Below are 20,381 nucleotides of genomic sequence, written 5' to 3' on the forward strand. Positions count from 1 at the left end.
GGCCATGTGCACAGCGCCTATCCTCAAGAGTCCAGACTACTCCAAACCATTCATTGTCCAAACAGATGCTTCTGAGTTGGGTGTGGGAGCTGTTCTATCTCAACTGAATTTTGATGGTAATGACCAGCCCATTGCTTTTATAAGCAGAAGGCTGACCCCCAGAGAAAAAAATTGGTCAGCTATTGAGAGGGAGGCCTTTGCTGTGGTTTGGGCCCTGAAGAAACTGAGGCCATACTTGTTTGGCACTCATTTCAAGATTCAGACCGACCATAAGCCCCTCTTGTGGCTAAATTAGATGAAGGGTGAAATCCCCAAACTGCTTAGGTGGTCCATTTCCCTACAGGGGATGGATTTTACAGTGGAGCATAGACCTGGCACTGATCATGGCAATGCAGATGGGCTCTCCAGGTATTTCCACTTAGAGCAAGAAGACTCACCTGGTCAAGGTTAGTTTATTGTCCCAAAGTTTGGGGGGGGGGTCATGTAGGAGAGTAGGGTCTGCAATCCTATGATCACCCAGATTTTTTGCTTTTGTTTCACTGGTTTATGACTTTCTCCGGCTGTGGGCCTGCTAATCAGACCCACAGCCTTGCTGTTCTCTCACTAAATTGACACGTGTACCTTAGGTGCATTTACCAATTGGTACTGGGCCACCTTATCAGACCCTGTAATTCAGGGCATAGGTGTACCCAGGGCCTACCAGGGGCTGCAGCAGGTATTATGCCACCCCTGGCTGGCCATCTAAATCTGACACAACTGGCTGCACGACAGCTGGGTCAAGGTGGTGTAATCACCCTTTGCTTTAGATATAGTATACCTATATCTAACCCTAAAGTGGACACACAGATTCCTATCAGTCACTCCTATGGCAGGCCTTGACAATCCTGAAGGCAAAGTGCTTGGAATCGTGTGAGATGGTGCTCTGGCATGAGCTGAGCCCGTCTGCAGCTTGCGGAACCAAGTCCTAATAGCTGTTCTATGATAACGCGTACCATATACTCTTAAGTGCATTATAATCCTCGCGGTTAAATGCCAACTCTGGTATCGCTTTATCAAAACATGTCGAGTAAGGTGTCATACGAATTGGAATACTAACCCCTCGCCAATTCTGGCGACGGGGTTAGCATTCCACCCTTCTAGAGGGACACGACATGTATGTAACTGTGAACCCCGGTTAAAGTTAACTCAAGCCTCAGCATCACAAAATGGATGCTGCCAACACAGACACAAGTCTGACCCCCTGCAGCTGGGAGTCCTTCCAGCGAGGGGAGCTTGGATAAAGGGTTTCCTGTCAGGGGCGGTGCTAGCACCATCCCAGACAGGGTTTTGTGTATCCTGGGTAGGCAGGGCTTTACAGGAAGGTGACTGCAAGTGGCACCCCGGTGCTCACTACGCATCTGCCGGCTAGAACCAATTCCAGGGGCACACCAGCCCCTGAGCTGGGGAAAGTCCGGCATGCGAGAGGGGTGTAACCACCCCCCTTCCTGGTCCCACCCCTAGGGCAGGACCTAGTCGCGTACCCACCCCTTTCTTTAGGATAAAGGCAGGAGCGGGGACGCTTCCAAATTTGATCATCTTTGAATCAAGAAACTACTTTCTACGAAAGGAACTCTCGACTTCTTCTCAAGATTTCTCCCTTGTGGCTAAGGAGTAGTCACCCTGCATCCGCAGGCACCATCCAAGAACACTGCAGTTTTCTGCACGTCCTTCCTCCGGAATCCAACCGACCAGCACGACGAGACCCAGCTTCCCTGGCACCTCTGACCTCTACCTACCTCTACAGCTAAGCTGAGAACCGTAGGTGCGACGAGACCTCGAGGGACCGGCCATCATCAGAACTGCACGACTTCTATCCAGCACGACCGCCGAGGGATCCTCTGGTGAGTGCTTTGGGGTCCGAGAAGCCCCGACCTTGAGCAGCTCCAGCACCGAAGTCCAGCCCCCCAGCATCCACGAGATCTGCGTGGGGCCCTTCTGCTTTTTGCTGCTCACCGCGTTGTCTGGCTACTAGCCCGCTGGCTTGTGGCCTTCCCGACGACGAACGACGACATCACCACTGCTGGTCTGGTTGCTCCAGACTGGCCCTTGCTCCCTTCCAAAAGAGGAGCACCCCGGACCCTCCTGGTCCACTCCAGACGCCATTTTAGGTCCACCGCGTGGGCTTGAATTTGCCAAGTCTTGTTGCCCCAATCCTGGGTCCAGCAACGTCGACAGCAGCAACCATCGTGGGACAGCTCGCACCTCCATCCTGGTCACCGACAACGCCTCCTGGTCCGTGAGACTGCAGAGCCCAGCGTCGCCCACTCACCTGGTCGAGGTGACTCCATCCGGTGCCATCCTGGTGCCCGTCTAATCACTGGCTAGTGATTCAGAACTTGGTCCCCTCTGCTTACAGGTGTCCTCCATCTTCGATCCAGGCTTGGATCCACCGAACAATCTTCACTGGTCGCCTGCCAGCAACTCCTTCTTTCAGGCTCCTGGTTCGTCACGAGGATTCCCGACGTCTTTTCAGACCTATGCAGCCGCAGCCCCTGGGCTAGGTAACTTCGGCATTTCGGTGCCCCAGCATAGCCTCTCTATCCAAGGGTCCAGATCCACTCTCGTTTTCAGCCTACCTTATCGGGTTCGCCCGAGAACACTAACTTTGCTTTTACTAGCCTCCATAGACTTTGTCCCGCATCCCGCGTGAGAGTGCACACTCTGCACCCGAGTCCCCTAGGCCTCCTACTAGTGATCTGAAGGTTCAGTAACGTAGTCCTAGCGATTCCAAAGCCTATTAGTCCAGTACTTACCTGCTAGTAATTTCGCATTCCACTTTCATAGTATATGGTTTTTCGTGCCCCTCGGGCATTTGTGTAAATTGTGCAACTTAAAGTATTTTCGGAAGAGTTTTGTTGTGTGCTTAGGGGCTCATGCATCAAACTCCCGTTTTGCGTTTCCAAATTTGCGAATTTTACCGAATCGCAAATATGGATTCGCAAAACGGGATGCATCATAGAAAGTGCTAAATATTTCCGATTCGGTAAAAATCGCAATTTTTACCGAATCGCAAATATTATGTGACTTCAAAATTGCGAATTCGCTATTCCCATTGATTCCTATGGGCCAAAAGGCCCATAGGAATCAATGGAAATTGCGAGTGGCACTTAGAAAATTTCATGGGTGCAGGGGGGGGTCCAAAGGACCCCCCCCTGCACCCCTGAAATGTATTTTTAAATGGATGTTTCACACACACATGTCCTAAGGACATGTGTGTCTGTAACATGACATTGTTTAAAATGTAAATTAGTACATTTTAAACATTTTTCGCAATTTACCACGAGGTTCAACCTCGTGGTAATTTGCACTTCCAAACCTTGTTCTCGCAATTTGATTTCAGAATGATGCATTGCATTTAAGGAATCGCAAATTTGCGATTCCTTAAATGCAATCGCATTCTGGAAAGTCGCAAAATCAGCGAATTTCATTCAAAAATAATGATGCATCTGAAAAAGCACTTTTGCATTCGCAAACGGCCGATTTTAAAGAATCGCACCGTTTGCGAATGCAAAAGTGCTTGATGCATGTGGGCCTTAGTACCCTGTCCTCATAAAGAGTACAGGGCTGTTGTGATCTAAATAAATACACTGTTTATTTTCATAACACTTGTGTGGTGTCCTTTCACTTGGTGTTCAAGGGGTATATGTGATGGTATAACAGCTGGCTTAACACGCCCTCTAGAGTTTAGCCTAAAGACTGCTCGTATCCACGCTACTAGGATAGCTGGTCATAAGGTTGACTTACAACCAATCATCAATAAGGGTTGTTTGGACTGATACAAAGTGCTCACTAGAATAGTGAACATTATATATCAGGCCAACTTCTCACACCGAGACCTTAAGGATCCCTCGATCCGATTGTACATATTGCTGAAAGAACCTGCCTTGATTGCTGATAAAGACTCTAAGAATCTATCCTTGTGTGGTGTCCATTTGTAGTGGTGTGATTGCTCGGCTGTACGATTCTAGGAGAGGAACCTCGCCAGGAGGCCTCTCGACGGCGCTTGTCCAACTCCAGAAGGAGAGGTGGGTCCCGGGGTGGTCCGCCAGACAACTTCTGCCTCCCCGTAGGATCGCCTTTCTAACATTGGTGGCAGGCGGTGTGATCCGAGCCGACACAAATCGTACAGAGAGTGACTCACCCACTACTGACAGAAACACACTACGACCATGACTACCAAGGAAACCAGACCGACTGTAGAGTTCCAGGAGGAACAGTTGGAAGACTATAACCACAAAGAATTGAAGCAATTCTGCAAGGACCTGGGCATCGCTACCACTGGACTAAGCACCAAGGACGATTTCAAGCAGGCCCTTCAAACATGGGTAGAGTCAGGAGCGACGCCACCCCAGAACGAAGATATCACGATCCCAGATAGGCACCCGGAAACCATCACAACCACAGCAGAGGAAAGAAATACCAACGTAAACACGGGCCTCTCCCAAAAAAGACGCCTGAGAGCGAGAAAAGAGCCAGCTCCACGAATTGGAGCTCGCCCGACTCCGTCTGGACGGAGAACTACAGCTGGCCGAGAAAAAGATAGCCCTTGAGCAACTACGGTTGCAAGGAGACCTGGAGGAGAAACGAAGGGAGAGGGACTTAGAGGAGAAGAAGCTCACATTCGAGCACGAGCGGGGCTTATAAGAACTTGAGATCAAGGCAAAAAATGGGGAGGCCAGCGCCTCCGGGAACCGGAGCCCACCTCCTCCTGCAGGCACGAAGGTCCACATCCCCAAAGATGTCGTCAAAGAATACTATAAGAACGACGACATCCAACAATGGTTAAAGGCCTACGGGGTAGCCATGACCTCGCACCGAGTACCCCAAAAAGACTGGGGTGCCGGCTTGTGGGGGAAGTTCGTCAACGAAGGGAGAGACGCCCTGCTACAGCTCCCAGATACCGAGATGACCTCTTACGAACATATGAAAGCCACCCTCCTTACTCGCTATGGACTCACCCTCGAGATATACCGGCAGCGATTCCGAGACTGTAAGAAAATCCCCGGTACCACATGGGTGGAGTATGTGAACTTCTATAGTAGAGCCCTAGAGGGGTGGATCGAAGGCAGCCAGGTCACCACCTATGAGCAGCTGTTCAACCTCATTGTATGGGAGCACCTCTCCAACAACTGTTTTGTCGAACTCAGGCAGCATCTCCTCGACAGCAAGCTGACCGAGCCACGTAAACTCGACGTCGAGGCCGATCGATGGGAGAGCACCCGGGTCCCCCGGAACTCGATGGGAGACCAGGGCCGAGCTCCCCAGGGGCCCCACCGTCCGCGAGGCGGTGGAGGAGGCCAGAACAGGAACCGAGACTCCCCCGCGGTGCCTCCCCCAACCAACACTTTGCCATCCCTGGCCAGAAGAGGGGCCCCCCAGCACGACCGGGGCCCCGCTCGAACGTTATCTGCCACAAATACCAGCGACCCGGTCACTATGCCAATGACCCCAACTGCCCGATGAACCAGCGGCCTGGCCCCACCGGTCTGCCAAACCGCCAGATCGCGGCCGCCTCCCTGGGAGAGGAAAGTGCGAAGAAGAGAACTATGACGAAGACCAAACTGAGTGGGAGCCCGCCGCCATGTCCCTGGTATGTCTAGGCGAAAGAGACATGGTCCCCCAGGCCCCGATTCCGGGCAACACTCAAAAGTACCGCCAGTGGGTCACCATTAATGGGCACCGGGCCGAAGCCCTCCGCGACACCGGAGCCAGCGTGACGGCCGTCCGTTGCCACTTGGTGACCCCTGACCAGATCCTGCCCAATGTGCTGTGCCCAGTACGGTCGGCGGACAATTCATAGAGCATGTGCCAGATAGCCCGCATCCCCTTCGAGTGGGGGGGAGTGTCGGGCATGCTGAAAGTGACCATCTGGGACGATGCCCCCGTGGACTGCCTCCTCGGGAACGACCTGGAAAGTTCCCCCTGGGCCGACTTCGAGCGAAGAGAGCATCTGGGGATGCTAGGCCTGCCCGAGTTGGTCTGTGCGACCACCCGATCCATGACCTCCCGGGCCACCGCCCCGACTGAATCCACCCCAACCGAAGAACCAGAGGGGCCCGCGCCTCCGCCACCCTCCGTCCCCGAAGACGCCGAACCAGAGCCCGGTTCACTGAGGCCCGACTGGGAAGAAATTGCCACGCTCGGCGACCTCCCGGAACTGGCCCAATGGCGCCAAGAAGGTGGCACCACATGGGAACAGTTCGGTCAAGAACAGAAAGCGTGTCTCTCCCTCGAGGGGATCTGACAGCAAGCCGCCGCTCAAGCCGCCGGAGACCCATCGGGGTCCCACTGGGTCTATTGGGACAACTATCTCCTCTACAGTGAACAAAAGATTGCCGAACTGGGGGCCAGCCGGATGCTGGTGGTCCCCCTCCGGTTCCGAGATTTCCTCCTGAACCTGGCACACGATGTGCCCCTCGACGGGCATCTGGGGCAGCACAAAACATACAGCCGCCTGGTGACCCATTTCTACTGGCCAAAAATGAGGAATGATGTGAACAATCACTGCCGGACGTGCCTAACCTGCCAAGCCAGTGGGAAGAGCGGCGGGAAGCACAAGGCCCCTCTTCAACCCTTCCCAGTCGTCAACACCCCATTCGAGCGGGTGGGGATCGACATTGTAGGGCCCCTGGAGCCCCGAACCTCTCAGGGTCACCGTTTTCTTCTCGTCCTGGTGGACCATGCCACCCGCTATCCCGAAGCCATCCCTCTCCGGACCGTGATGGTCCCCGTGGTGGGCCGGGCGCTGATGGGGATCTTCACCCGGGTGGGCTTCCCCCCGAGAGGTCGTCAGTGACCGGGGTACGAACTTCATTTCCCGATACATGAAGTCCCTGTGGCAACAATGCGGGGTCATGTACAAGTTCGCGACCCCCTACCACCCCCAAGGGAATGGACTGGTGGAACGTTTCAACTGCACCCTCAAGGGGATGATCTTGGGCCTGGAAGAGCCCTTGCGGCGCCAGTGGGACGTGTTGCTGCCCTGCCTCCTCTTCGCCTATCGGGTGGTCCCTCAGAAGTCCCTGGGGTTCAGCCCCTTCGAACTATTGTACGTCTGGGAGGTCGCAGCCCAGGATGCTCCCCCCGACGTATACCGGTACCTCCTAACCCTCCGAAACCAGACTCGGCGGTTCCGGGAACTTGCCAAGGACAACCTCGAGGCCAGCCAAGAAGAGATGAAACGCTGGTATGATCAAAACGCCCCTTCCATTGAGTTTGAGCCGGGCCAAAAGGTCTGGGTCATGTCCCCGGTCGAACCATGCACCCTCCAGGACAAGTGGACTGGGCCCTTCAAGGTGGTGGAGCGCAAGAGCCCTGTCACCTACCTGGTGGACATGGAATCCCCCAGAAATCCCCTCCGGGTCCTCCACGCCAACAGGCTCAAACCTCACTTTGTCCGCACGGAACTTAGCCTCCTGATGGCTACTGATGGCGGGGCTGAAGACGACTCCGAGCCCCTACCAGACCTCCTGAGCACCTCCGAGAAAGACGGCTCCGTGGAGGGAGTCCCCCTCTCCTCCGCCCTGACCCCAGAACAACGCCAAGACTGCCAAAAACTGTTGAGACAATTTGCAGACTTGTTTTCTCTCACCCCCAGAGTCACCCAGTGGTGCGTCCACGATGTCGACACCGGGGACAGCCCGCCTGTGCGACACAGGGCCTACCAAGTTCCCGACCGAGTTCGGACCTGCATTTAATCGGAAGTCTCCAAGATGCTGGCCCTGGGGGTAGTCGAACCCTCTGACAGTCCGTGGGCCAGTCCCGTCGTCATGGTCCCAAAAGCCGCCGCCCCGGGCGCCTCTCCCAAACTAAGATTTTGTGTAGACTACCGGGGATTGAACGCCGTCACTCGCACCGATGCCCACCCCATTCTCCGGGCCGATGAACTGATCGACCGCCTAGGAGCGGCCCGCTACCTGAGCACATTCGACCTAACCTCCGGCTACTGGCAGATCGGACTCACACCGGGCGCCCAAGAGCGCTCCGCTTTCTCAACCCCCGATGGCCACTACCACTTCAGGGTGATGCCCTTCGGGATGAAGAACGTTCCCGCAACGTTCCAGAGACTGGTGAATAAGGTGCTGGCGGGGCTAGAAGAGTTCAGCGCCGCATATCTGGACGATATTGCAGTGTACAGCCTCCACTGGGCCGAACACCTCCAGCACCTCCGGGAGGTCTTGGCGGTCCTCCACCGGGCCATACTGACCATAAAAGCCAGCAAATGCCAGATCGGCCAAAGTTCTGTGACCTATCTGGGACACCAAGTAGGGAGCAGCCAGGTGGCTCCCCTCCAACTCAAGATCGACGCCATCTTGGCCTGGGAGCCCCCGGTCACCCAGACAGCAGTCAGAGCCTTCCTGGGGCTCACTGGGTATTACCCGCACTTTGTGAAGAATTATGGGAGCATTGTGGGCCCCCTCACCGAACTCACTTCCAAGAAGCAGTCACAGAAGGTGCACTGGACCCCCGAGTGTCAGGCCGCCTTTGAGACCCTAAAGACAGCGATGTGTACCGCCCCCGTGCTCCAAGCCCCCGACTACATCTGGGAATTCGTAGTCCAAACAGATGCCTCCGAGCACGGTGTCGGGGCGGTCCTTTCCCAAATCAACGCCGAAGGAGTTGATCAACCGGTGGTCTTCATCAGCCGACGTCTGCTGGCCCGAGTACAACACTGGAGCACCATTGAACGAGAGGCCTTCGCCATGGTGTGGACCCTCAAGAAACTCCGACCCTATCTCTTCTGCACCCACTTCCGGGTGCAAACTGACCACTGACCTCTGAGGTGGTTGATGCAGATGCGAGAGGAGAACCCAAAGTTGCTGCGCTGGTCCATCTCTCTACAGGGGATGGTCTTTACTGTGGAACATCGCCCCGGCAGCGACCACGCCAACGCCGACGACCTGTCCCGCTTCTTCCGCCTTGGCGAGGAGAACCCCCAAGAAGATGGGTGACTCTCCCTGCCTTCAGCTGGGGGGGACGTGTGTTGGACCCGGCCTCGTGGCGTGGCCCCCCTCCTTCCACATGGCAGGCCCTGGACGACATCGACCCCTGTCCTCCGGCCTGAAGCTACCCCTCTCCAACCTTCACGAGAGCTGCCACTCCTGGCGACCCCAGGCTCTCCCCCTCCGGAACACGGCGACCCCTACTCGCCCCACTCTGCTGGTCCGACCCCTATCCCGGGCCACCAGCTCAGGCCCCGACTCCATCTTGGACCCTCCACATCCGGCCCCGTGGCCTCGGCCCGACCTCGGCCGCGGCCCCAGCGAAGCCCCGACATCGAGGCACCAAGATCCGACCAGGTGGTAAAACGGCCACTTGACTTCGATGGCCCTCCAGCCGGTGTAGAGCGGGAATATCGTCGGGAAAATATCGACTAACCTTAATATCGCCGCAGAAATATCTACAAGAAGAAATATCGATGGCAAAAATATAGTTTGACCAGAATATCGACAGACAGGTAAGTAATATCAATAACATTAATATAGTTGTAATAAATATCGTTTACAAAAACATAGTTTAGAAAAATATCGTTTTTTTTAATAATTATAAGTAATTTAGTGTTTTTAATGAGTATTGTTTGTCAAAGTAGTATATTTTTTAGCATTTTATTAGTTAATAATGTATTTTATGTTGAATTTAGTGTTAATAGTTCCGTAGCGGGTTGTGGGTTTATAGGGGAATAGGGTGGGAAGTAAATTAAATATAATAAAATAATTGATTAATTAATGTGTTAATTTAATATAAATAGTGTAATAAATAATAGTTAATTAATTTCAATTAGTTAATTGAAAAATAATTATGTTAATTAATTATGTTAATTGTTTAATTAATTTTAGGTGTGTGTACAGGAATTTTTAAGTGAAAATGTAGTGAAGTCATTACATTTTAATTGAATAATTATGTAATTAATGATTAATTAAATATAATTAAAGAATTGTTAATTTTTAAACGAGTAAATACATTTAGTAATTTTTACCCCTACACTATCCAACGCCTTCCCTACTGTTGCACCCTCTGGAGTGTGAATAGTAATTTTTACCCCTACGCTATCCAACGCTTTCTCTACTGTTGCACCCTCTGGAGTGGGAATAGTAATTTTTACCCCTACGCTATCCAACGCTTTCCCTACTGTTGCACCCTTTGGAGTGGGAATAGTAATTTTTACCACTACGCTATCCAACGCTTTCCCTACTGTTGCACCCTCTGGAGTGGGAATAATAATTTTTACCCCTACGCTATCCAGCGCTTTCCCTACTGTTGCACCCTCTGGAGTGGGAATAGTAATTTTTACCCCTAAATTATCCAACGCTTTCTCTACTGTTGCACGCTCTGGAGTGGGAATAGTAACTTTTTACCCCTATGCTATCCAACGCTTTCCCTACTGTTGCACCCTCTGGAGTGGGAATAGTAATTTTTACCCCTACGCTATCCAACGCTTTCCCTACTGTTGCACCCTCTGGAGTGGGAATAGTAATTTTTACTCCTACGCTATCCAACGCTTTCCCTACTGTTGCACCCTTTGGAGTGGGAATAGTAATTTTTACCCCTACGCTATCCAACGCTTTCCCTACTGTTACACCCTCTGGAGTGGAAATAGTCATTTTTACCCCTTCGCTATCAAATGTTTTAACTAATAATATTTTTTATATTTTAATTATATGTATGTATTATTGTTGTTATATAAATTAATGTGTTAAATATATGTATATGTACACATTTATTAAGTTTATAATGAAAAAGTGTAGTTAATTTGTTTTAAATAGTTAAAATATAAAAGTTATGTAATATATTTTGTTAATAGTACTTATATTTATTAATTATTTAATGTAATTTTAATTAATTTAAAAAGTCGATATTTTTTACATCTATGTTTATTACAACTATATTTTTGAGTAGATATTTATGTACTTACCTGTTTAGGTATAGGCTGTCGATATTTTTGTAAACGATATTTATACAACTATATTTTTGTCAACTATATTTTTGTCAACTATATTTTTGTAATCGATATTTAAACACCCTACCATCCAGCCGTCCCCGGACGCCTGGTTTCGATTGCCCTCCGGCCTCCCTGGGCGCTGGCTCCACCCCCCTGCGGGGTGTCTGGACACTCTCATCCCAGCCCCTCTGACCCCCAGGCGCGAGGGTCCGGACATCAAAGGACTCCAGACCTATATCTGGGGCAGCTCTGGACTGGGTGGGCAGTTGTATCCTGGAGTCGAGAGACCCTGAGAAGAACTCACTACTTTGAACCCTGAAACCATCTTTGGAGCCCTGCTGGCGCTGCCGCGGCCTGACCTCGCTGAACCATCTTTGGAGCCCTGCTGGCACTGCTGCGGCCCGACCACGCTGAACCATATTTGGAGCCCTGCTGGCGCTGTCGCGGCCCGACCTCGCTGAACCATCTTTGGGGCCCTGCTGGCGCTGCCACGGCCAACCTCGCTGAACCATCTTCGGAGCCCTGCTGGCGCTGCCGCGGACCAACCCCACTGAACCATCTCGGAGCCCTGCTGACGACGTCGCGGCTCGATCTTGCGGAACCCCCAGCTCGAGGACCGCGAGCTGAGTGTAGGGTATCCCTATGCCAGGCTGGTACAAAGACTGTCCCGCTACCCTATTCCCCCAGTTACCGAGACCTTAAGGATCCCTCGATCCGATTGTACATATTGCTGAAAGAACGTGCCTTGATTGCTGATAAAGACTCTAAGCATCTATCCTTGTGTGGTGTCCATTTGTAGTGGTGTGATTGCTCGGCTGTACGATTCTAGGAGAGGAACCTCGCCAGGAGGCCTCTCGACGGCACTCGTCCAACTCCAGAAGGAGAGGTGGGTCCCGGGGTGGTCGGCCAGACAACTTCTGCCTCCCCCTAGGATCGCCTTTCTAACACATATTTTTAGAACAACCTTGTTTGGTTATTTTCCACTTAAACTATACTATAAGATTGCATTCTGGTAAAACAAGCTCCTTTACACTCCTTCTGGACTAAGCCTGAAGGCTGGTCTCCACAGCTACCACTCAGAGAGCTTTCAAAGAGATTCTGTCTCACTGTGAATTATGCCAGCAGTGTCAATTCACCAATATGCTGAGCCTGGAGCATTAGAAACCTTCTCTAGCAGTGCATCCAGACCTGCTGGGACTCTATGAACAGACATTTCTGATGTGAGCTTAAATTCAGGGAGGGAGGTTCTATTCTGCAGCCTTTCCATAAGGAGAAACAATCATATCTCAACTCACTCAAGACATGTGGAGTTCAGTGTTTTTGATAATATTGACACACCATTATTCACCAATATATTGGGTACCTTGTATAAGCTTTACTCATTGATTAACCTGTTGTACGTTTACGCATATGCATAATAAAATATTTCAAAAAATAAATATATATTGGGTACCATCGGCACCCGAAAGCCTACCACCGCTGCTCCTGTTCCTGGGGGGGCTGGCTGGTCCACACTGCACCCATGGTGCGAACTCACCCGCGGACCGTGTGGCAATCGACCTTCTGCGCCCGCAATGAGAGTCCAACATCCGGACCCTTACAGCGCTGCTCCCGCTCCTACCGCAACCCCTAATACCCAAATCCCTGATGCAGAGTCCGCGTGACCTGGCCATCCTGTTTTAAATTGGGTCCCTCATTGTAAGGTCAAATATATCTAACATTTACCTCTGTTAAGGTATAATCCCGTTTGCTGTAGTTCGAGCGATCCTTGAAGATGCGAGGGAAGTTACCGTTGTAGCCTGACCCTAAGATGGCGGCCTTTACTGCAAACGCATCAACCTGCACCTACAGAATCTTGCCGTTGATTTAAACAACGTATCACTGACTTTTAAAATGGCAAACGTTGGGGGGCACAGAGCATTCTCATGTACAACTTGTTTTGTCAGCAGGCATCCTCTCACTGCGTGTGGCCTGACCCCAATATGGCACCCAAGTTCACTCGTAGCTGCAGCCTGTTTTGCACTGTTCCTGTGCCCACTGCAATGTAATACCACCCGAGCCAGCATTGTTGGTCATATAGTTACTTCTGCATGCCAATTCAGTGGGAGGAGCCTAATGTAGATGGCCGCAAGAGCTTTGAGCTCCGGAGCACGACCCCGCATTACCACATGAATCTTGGGTGGCCAATCAGACGCCTGAGCACATGATTCCTCAGATATAAAGCAGATGCGCTTTGGATTCGGGGAGTGTGGGAGCAGAGGCTGGCCTCTAGTGATCACAATGAGAGCTTGGAGGACTTTCTGGCGCCTAGCTTGGTCCCTTGTATTTATGGGGACAGGCCTGAATGTAACATCAAGGTCACAATTCCCTTGCCTGATCACAAGATGGCTGCCACAGTGGTCCATACCATGTTGTGCTATTACTCTCGGACAAAAAACTGACATCAAACTGACCTTCACCTTTCCCCCATCAAGACGTAGAACCTGCTGAACTTACCTCCGACCGCGGAGACCTAGCTCTCTGGCCGATGCCCGGTGGAGCTACCTGATAGCTATAGACGAGATGGGTTGTGGACTTCCCCCTCGACTTTCACCTACCCAGCCGGACTTTGAACAGTCTTTACTTCGTCTCTTTGTCGTACCTCCCTCTCACCTCTTTACCCTACCCCCTACGCTCCTATTATCTCATCTTCTATGCTCTTTAAATGTTTTTCCGTGGAGACCTAGCCATTTGGCCAATGCCCGGTGGAGCTACTGGACAGCTATAGAGGAGATGGGCTGTGGAATTCCCCCTCGGCCCTCACCTACCCAGACGGACATTGGGCAGACTTTCCCTTTGTCTCTGTCATATCTCCCTCCTACCCCTTTTACCCTACCCCTTTCCCCTCTTTCACTCCATTTCCGAGTCTTCTATGCTCCTTAAATGTTTTTGTCTGTAACTAATGTAATTGTAACTGAAGCAACTGTAACATTGTTGAATCTCATGTAAAGCGCTCTGATACTCTCAGGTCTAGCCAGCACTATATAAAACTCATTAAATAAAGAAAGAAATAAACCTGGGATTGATTAGGAACTCCCCACTATTAGCTTTATGCCATATTATGTAAGGGAATTCCATAACCATATAGAGGCTGAATGCAGAGTTCCTTTCTAGGGTTATGGAAATCCAAGGTGACTTATAATATCCTTATCATGTACTCAAGGTGATACTTTATCCCGTTGTGAACTTATCTAGGACCCTAATTAAATATTCCTGATTTATGCCCTTATGTGGTTATAACAAATCATATCCTTATAAAGGCATAAGAATCATATCCATATTTAGTTATAGCCAATGCAGTCCAAATACGGCCAAGCTACTTACTTAGACTCCTATAAAGTACAACGCGTTCTTTAAACAAACCAAACCTCCAGCAACCCGGGAATTCCCCCTGCTTTTGTTTTGATTTGTCCTAGAGCTCCTGCGAGTCCTGAAAGAACTGCCAGTTCTTAGTGACAGTTCTTATTGACGTCTTATGTCCAACCTTACGTCAAACACGGCACCTTCCAGGTATAAATATACCAGCATTTGCCTTAAGCAACACACGGTGGTTTGGAGCAGAGCGGCTATCTACTTACCCGAAGCCCAGCTGATGCGAGTGCCGAAGGAAGCCGTCCCTCCCATTTGACGCACTGAGAAAGACGCTGTCTTTTCTCCTGCCAAGAAAATCCAGCTCCAGTGTTTCCAGTCACCCTTGAGGGTTACTAGGAGATCGAGTCCTGAGAACGAGATACAAGACCTCCTTCATTCTAAAACCAAGGTACGGAGCTGATTAGACCCTTAGAGAATTCTTGATTCAGATTCTTGGCAAAACTAACTTAACTTAAACTGCAACTCTATCACTGCTTCCCACGTACTAGGCTTAGGTTAGGTACACCGGGGTAGGCGTATTTAGAAGCACCAGTTGAGTACGTTTAGTCAACTTTTATCATTATATGTAACTGTATATATTTTAACCGTTTTAAGTATCATATGGCTCAGAAACCATATCAATGCTTTTACAGTATTATTTCATAATACTCCTTTTACTGTACGCACTTTACTTTATGATAAGTATTGCAATTGTGGCAATTCACTTCTCTTGCATGAGAAAGAAGACTGCTCAATAAATAACAACTTTTATTGAAAACGCCCGTCTCTCTATTTCTCTGCACTCTGGAGAAACTAAGTATGCACGATTGACTGAGTGAAATAGCTATCTATTATTTTCACACGACTCTGGAGATATACTCCTTATTCTGGAGGGAGCAAAGTTGTCATGTTTATGCGGTTGTCAGAAGCTAATCCCTTCTTGTCTAATCAGCGAAGTTAACTCCTCCCTGTTCATTCGAGAAATATTCTAGTGACCTCTGAGCTAGCTGGCATACCTAATTAAGTCTAACATATTCAGTAGAGACCTAGTTGACCTCAGTCCTACGTCTAAACTGCTATTTTTGTTATTCCAATGCGCAGAGCCTATTGGGAATATAGGAACTACACTACAATCCTACATAATACATCGTCACACCATCACCTTTCCCACAAACCACTTAAAACCTTGGTGGATAGGGCTGTTTCATGCGAAAGAGCAAGGATGTTGGAAATATGACGAATAAAAATAAAACCTCTGGTGCAAAATTAAACACATCAAAATCCTTTGAGATATCTGTTGCAAACAGATATTACAAGTCAGTTTAAAAAGAAAAGCTGCAGTAGCTTGGAACCTGTAGAAACATGCAGAAAGACTCTAGCTTGTCTCTATCTAAGGGGTGCAAAAAATAAACATTTTCTCTCTGCTTGTCACTGAAAGCTATTAAAATAGAGCAGAAGAAATAAGAGCAATGTTCCATTTCCATTGCTTTAAACAGGTGCTTTAATTATGCGCCGTGACCTGGCCTGCCTCTCACCTGGGCTGCTGGCTGTGGCAGCAGGCTTTGTGACGTCAGAACTCGACTGTAATAACTTACAATAGTCGAGGTCTGACGTCCTTTCTTTATAATCGGCGACTTAGTGCGTCACAAGTCGCCAATTATAAAGAAATTAATGATTGCTGTTTATACAGGAATTACAGAATCCCATGGATTATAGTGTGCTACTGTTTATTCCTTGCAGAATCTCAACTGGCTAAATGCACAATGTTCGACCCAAAATCCCATTCCAGAGGTGGAAGAATCAGAAGAAGAGAAGATTCCTGAAGCCTATTCAGAGTCGAAATAGGGCTGATCCCTTCCGTCCGCATCGCCGATATGACTGTACTATTGACCTCAGACCTGGGCTCAGATCCCTCATGGAACCATAAACCCGCTGCACCAACACTTACAAGCAGGGCACAAGTCCTAAAAAAAGAAGTGGGGGAACTAACCTAGTCAGGCAGTATGCAAGTGACATCACAGCGCGTGACATCACAACGTGTGACATTACATGCGGCATCACAAGCCACGACTTTAATATGTAGGTGTGATGTGAAGCGCTCTGACACTCTGCTCTGGGATGAGTAGCACCATACAAGAAAAATAGTGGTATTTAAAGAGACCAACACATCTGACATTCTTACAGTGCACGCCTATCTCCTAAAAAGAGCCTGAACCAAGTGAAAATCTGCCTCTCTTAAGTATGTGTGAAGTGCTAACAAGGTGTGAGCCTTTGTTTCCCCTACATTTCATATGCATCAGGTGTGAGGCTCCTGACTGCTCCCAGACTAGAGACTGGAATAAAGGGAGGCCTGATGACCCCTCAAATTCGGCCTTTGTTATGGGTCTAGCAGGAGTCTTAAATAAGAAAGCCCCGTCCCCGCCTGCAAGGTGTTGCTTGTTGCAGATGGAAAGCAGACAACGTGCAGGCGCTGCTGAAAGTGTCTTGTGTTTGGAAATTACACCGGGACGAATTCAGCACATTATTCAGTGGGGCCCAACTTCTTGGCAGGGTGGACGGCGTTCACCCTGTGAAAAAAGTGGGTGGACGCTATCCACCCGCGTGTACCCGCAGCCCCCCCCCCCCCCGAATCGTGCCCTGCTTACAAGGAAACCTACACAAGGAGCTTATTAAACGCTCCACTTTGCCGGCAGGCACTCGAAATGTTACATTGCTAAACCGAATGAGGAACAGCCACAAAGTGTGGGCTACTGGGGATTACATTTTATGACAAACAGAAATCGCTCTCCGCTCCCTCATGTCTGTTGTTCACATAGCAGAAGCTGCGGTCTTTTCCAAACAGGATCTAAAAAGAGTACACCGTATTGTTGGAATTTGTGAGGGGGAATGAGTGGAAGACACCATTTAACACTCACTGTGGCCTTTATGAGTATTTCGAAAGCCATTTGAGTTATGTAATGCCCCTGCCGCCTTTCAGCATTTTATTAACAATATTTATAGGCTACAGTGAGCAAAAAAAATACAGCCGGACATGAGAACCATAGTAATTACTATGTCGCTAAGATTACTTCATATTTTGAGACTCTACGACACTGCTTGACCACAGTGATGCCAACCCCTGCTGGACTGCAGGACACCACAGGACCATCAGATTGAGATGCAGGGAGACAGGAGGATGTTGTGAGCTGTAACTGACCAGAAGTGTTGCAGGGGTGCAGTGGGTGATGGTGCAAGAAAGGAAAATGAGCTTCCCCACCTCTCGTTGGGTCACAGAGTGCAGCCTTAACTGAGATGCGGGGCCCCTCACAGCCCCAGGGCCCGGTGCCACTGCCCCTGCTGCTGTATTCATACGAACGCCCTTGAAACAGACCGGTCCAATTTTAATTGGAAGGGACGTCAAAGTGAAAGACGAAAGGCGTTAAAGAAAATCTGTGAAAATGTAAAAATCTGTGCATCACTGTCCCTTGGAATAGGGGGGTGGTGCTCAGTGCATAAAGACGAGGCGCACATTTGCACCCATACTAAGGCAGGGGTCCTACGGCTGAGATCATGAGAAAGGAAGAAGATAATCGGAGACTGGAATGACCGCTCTCCTGCCCCGTGTTCCTGACTGAGTGTATCTGGTATCCTGACTTTTAAATTTTGGGGTAGGCATCATGTTAATCTTGCATGTGTAGAGATCTCGGTCCGTCTTTGATATAAGTAGGTCCTGGACTTGTCCTTGTGTGATGAGTCAAGTCTTCTTTACTTATGAATCAATAAATCAGGATTTATTAAGAGCGACTAATCACCCGCGAGGGTATGCAGTGCTTAATTTCAGCCTGTGGCTTCCAGTGCTCAGCTCTGCCACTTAATTGTCAACACCGGCACCTATGACAGTCTGCCACATGGTGGCGCAGTTTGTGTAATTTAGAGATGAGCAGAACAAATAGTTTATTAATTCAATATGCATTAAAAAGGACTATTACCTGCCACCCAAGCCGCTCTTACAGATTTGGTGGCTTGAAATAGTGTGAATTGTCACACTTGTCGGAGTGTGATGGTTAGAAGTTGTGTTGGTGCTGTCATTGGCAGCTCAGGCCGGGGCAATGGGTGGTGCGGGCTGCAGTGACCTCCTGAGGTGGGCCCTGGCACTGTCCAGGTGCTGAGCCGCCCGCTGCTGATGGAGGGCCCAGTTGAACAGCCAGGCTGGCATCGCTTCAAGGCCCTGCTGGCCAGGGTGCCCATGTGAGATTTGTAATCGTCTCTTCAGTATTTTGCAATCCTGGAACAAGGATAATAAGAGATCTGATCTACAAGAGCTTGCAGGATCTGGTAGAAATCATGACTGGGCATTGTAAACATGTAGTAAAAGCACCAGGGTGCAGATCAGCAACTAAAGAGTCCACTCTACATACACTCAAGAGTCAACCTACACTCTGCATGGGTCACATGTGTTGTTGATTTGCACTTCTGTTTGTGCTTTTTAATACCATAATGTATTAAATCTGTTTAAATGTCTGGTAATTACTTATATTGCCATGTGCATTATGATAACGAATTTATTGACTATGCAATAAAATGGTCTTTACAGTGCAGAAGGGTGGAGGTGGGGGCTGTGGGGTGGCAGCAAATCAGAGCAGTGGGAGTTAAATACACCGGGAAGGAACTGAGGTGTGTGTGTGTGGGGGGGGGGGGGGGCGCTGGACGGAGCCGTCAGGCCAGAGCTGAATTGACAGGGGATGAGTTGAAACAGGATGAGTTGAAACAGGATGAGTTGAAACAGGAAGAGGAGGCTGCAAAGAGCCGTGATAGGTGAATCAATGGAGACAAGCAGAGACAGGACACTGTCTGGATGCACAGCGTTTAATGCACTGGAGAAAGGCTGAGACCAGAGGTCGAAGTGTGCGGGATCTATCAGGAACAACGTTCCCAGGCTTTTTTACTTTTATCAAAACCGTTCCCATACTTTTTGTTGAATAACGGTTTCTGCTCTTTTATGAAAACCTTGAGTTGCTTCGGAGTAAAAGGACAGCAGTGGGTGGGCACTGCGAAGGTTAGTTCAACTTGCAGCTGTTTTCCATTAGTGCTGGGGGCTTTAATATTCTGCGTGCAGTTATTTCTAGGTGAAACCCTATCAATATCTTTATAGAGTATATTTTATTTTTAGTTATGCTTCTTACTCTCCCCCCACACTCGCTGACCCCGCCCCCACACTCATTGGCCCCTCCCCCATGTGTGCTCAGGAACACAGGTCCCACACATTTTGTATCCCTTCGACCACTTGTTGATACAGGGAGTGGGGGCTGCATGGGGCGGTGCGTGTATGTGGCCCCGCTTTGCATGTCAGTGATATTTATCACTAATGATATGCAAAGTGGGCGTGCGAAGATGTTAGCGACTGGAAACAGTCGCTAACATCTCTATCTCCTATTACCAAGCTAAGCACGATTATCTCCAAAAGCTAACACCTGCCCTGAGCAGTTCGTAGCCATGTTATCCAATGGGAGGTGGATAACATGGCTAAGAGCATTAGCTCGGTAATGCATGACCCAACCCCAGCGCGGGAAACAACGACATCACCCCATCGCAAGACCTCTGCAACTCCCTCGCTTCATACTTCCACAACAAGATCGCGGACATACACAACAGCTTCACCAACCAACCAACGCACACCATGACCGAACAACCACCCCCCACCACCACCCTCCACGCCTGGACCCCGATCAGCACCGAAGACACCATCCGCACGATGAACTCCATCCACTCCGGATCACCGACCGACCCCTGCCCTCACCACGTCTTCAACAAGGCCGACGCTGTCATCGCACCCCACCTGCGAGACATCATCAACACATCCTTCGACACCGCCACCTTCCCTGAGAGCTGGAAACACGCCGAACTCAGCGCTCTACTCAAGAAACCAACAGCGGACCCCACCGAACTCAAAAACTACCGCCCCATCTCGCTCCTCCCGTTTCCAGCCAAAGTCATCGAGAAGACCGTCAACAAGCAGATGGCCGCCTTCCTAGAG

This window comes from Lissotriton vulgaris, chromosome 4_1 (assembly GCF_964263255.1).
Source record: "Lissotriton vulgaris chromosome 4_1, aLisVul1.2, whole genome shotgun sequence".
Classification (NCBI taxonomy): domain Eukaryota; kingdom Metazoa; phylum Chordata; class Amphibia; order Caudata; family Salamandridae; genus Lissotriton; species Lissotriton vulgaris.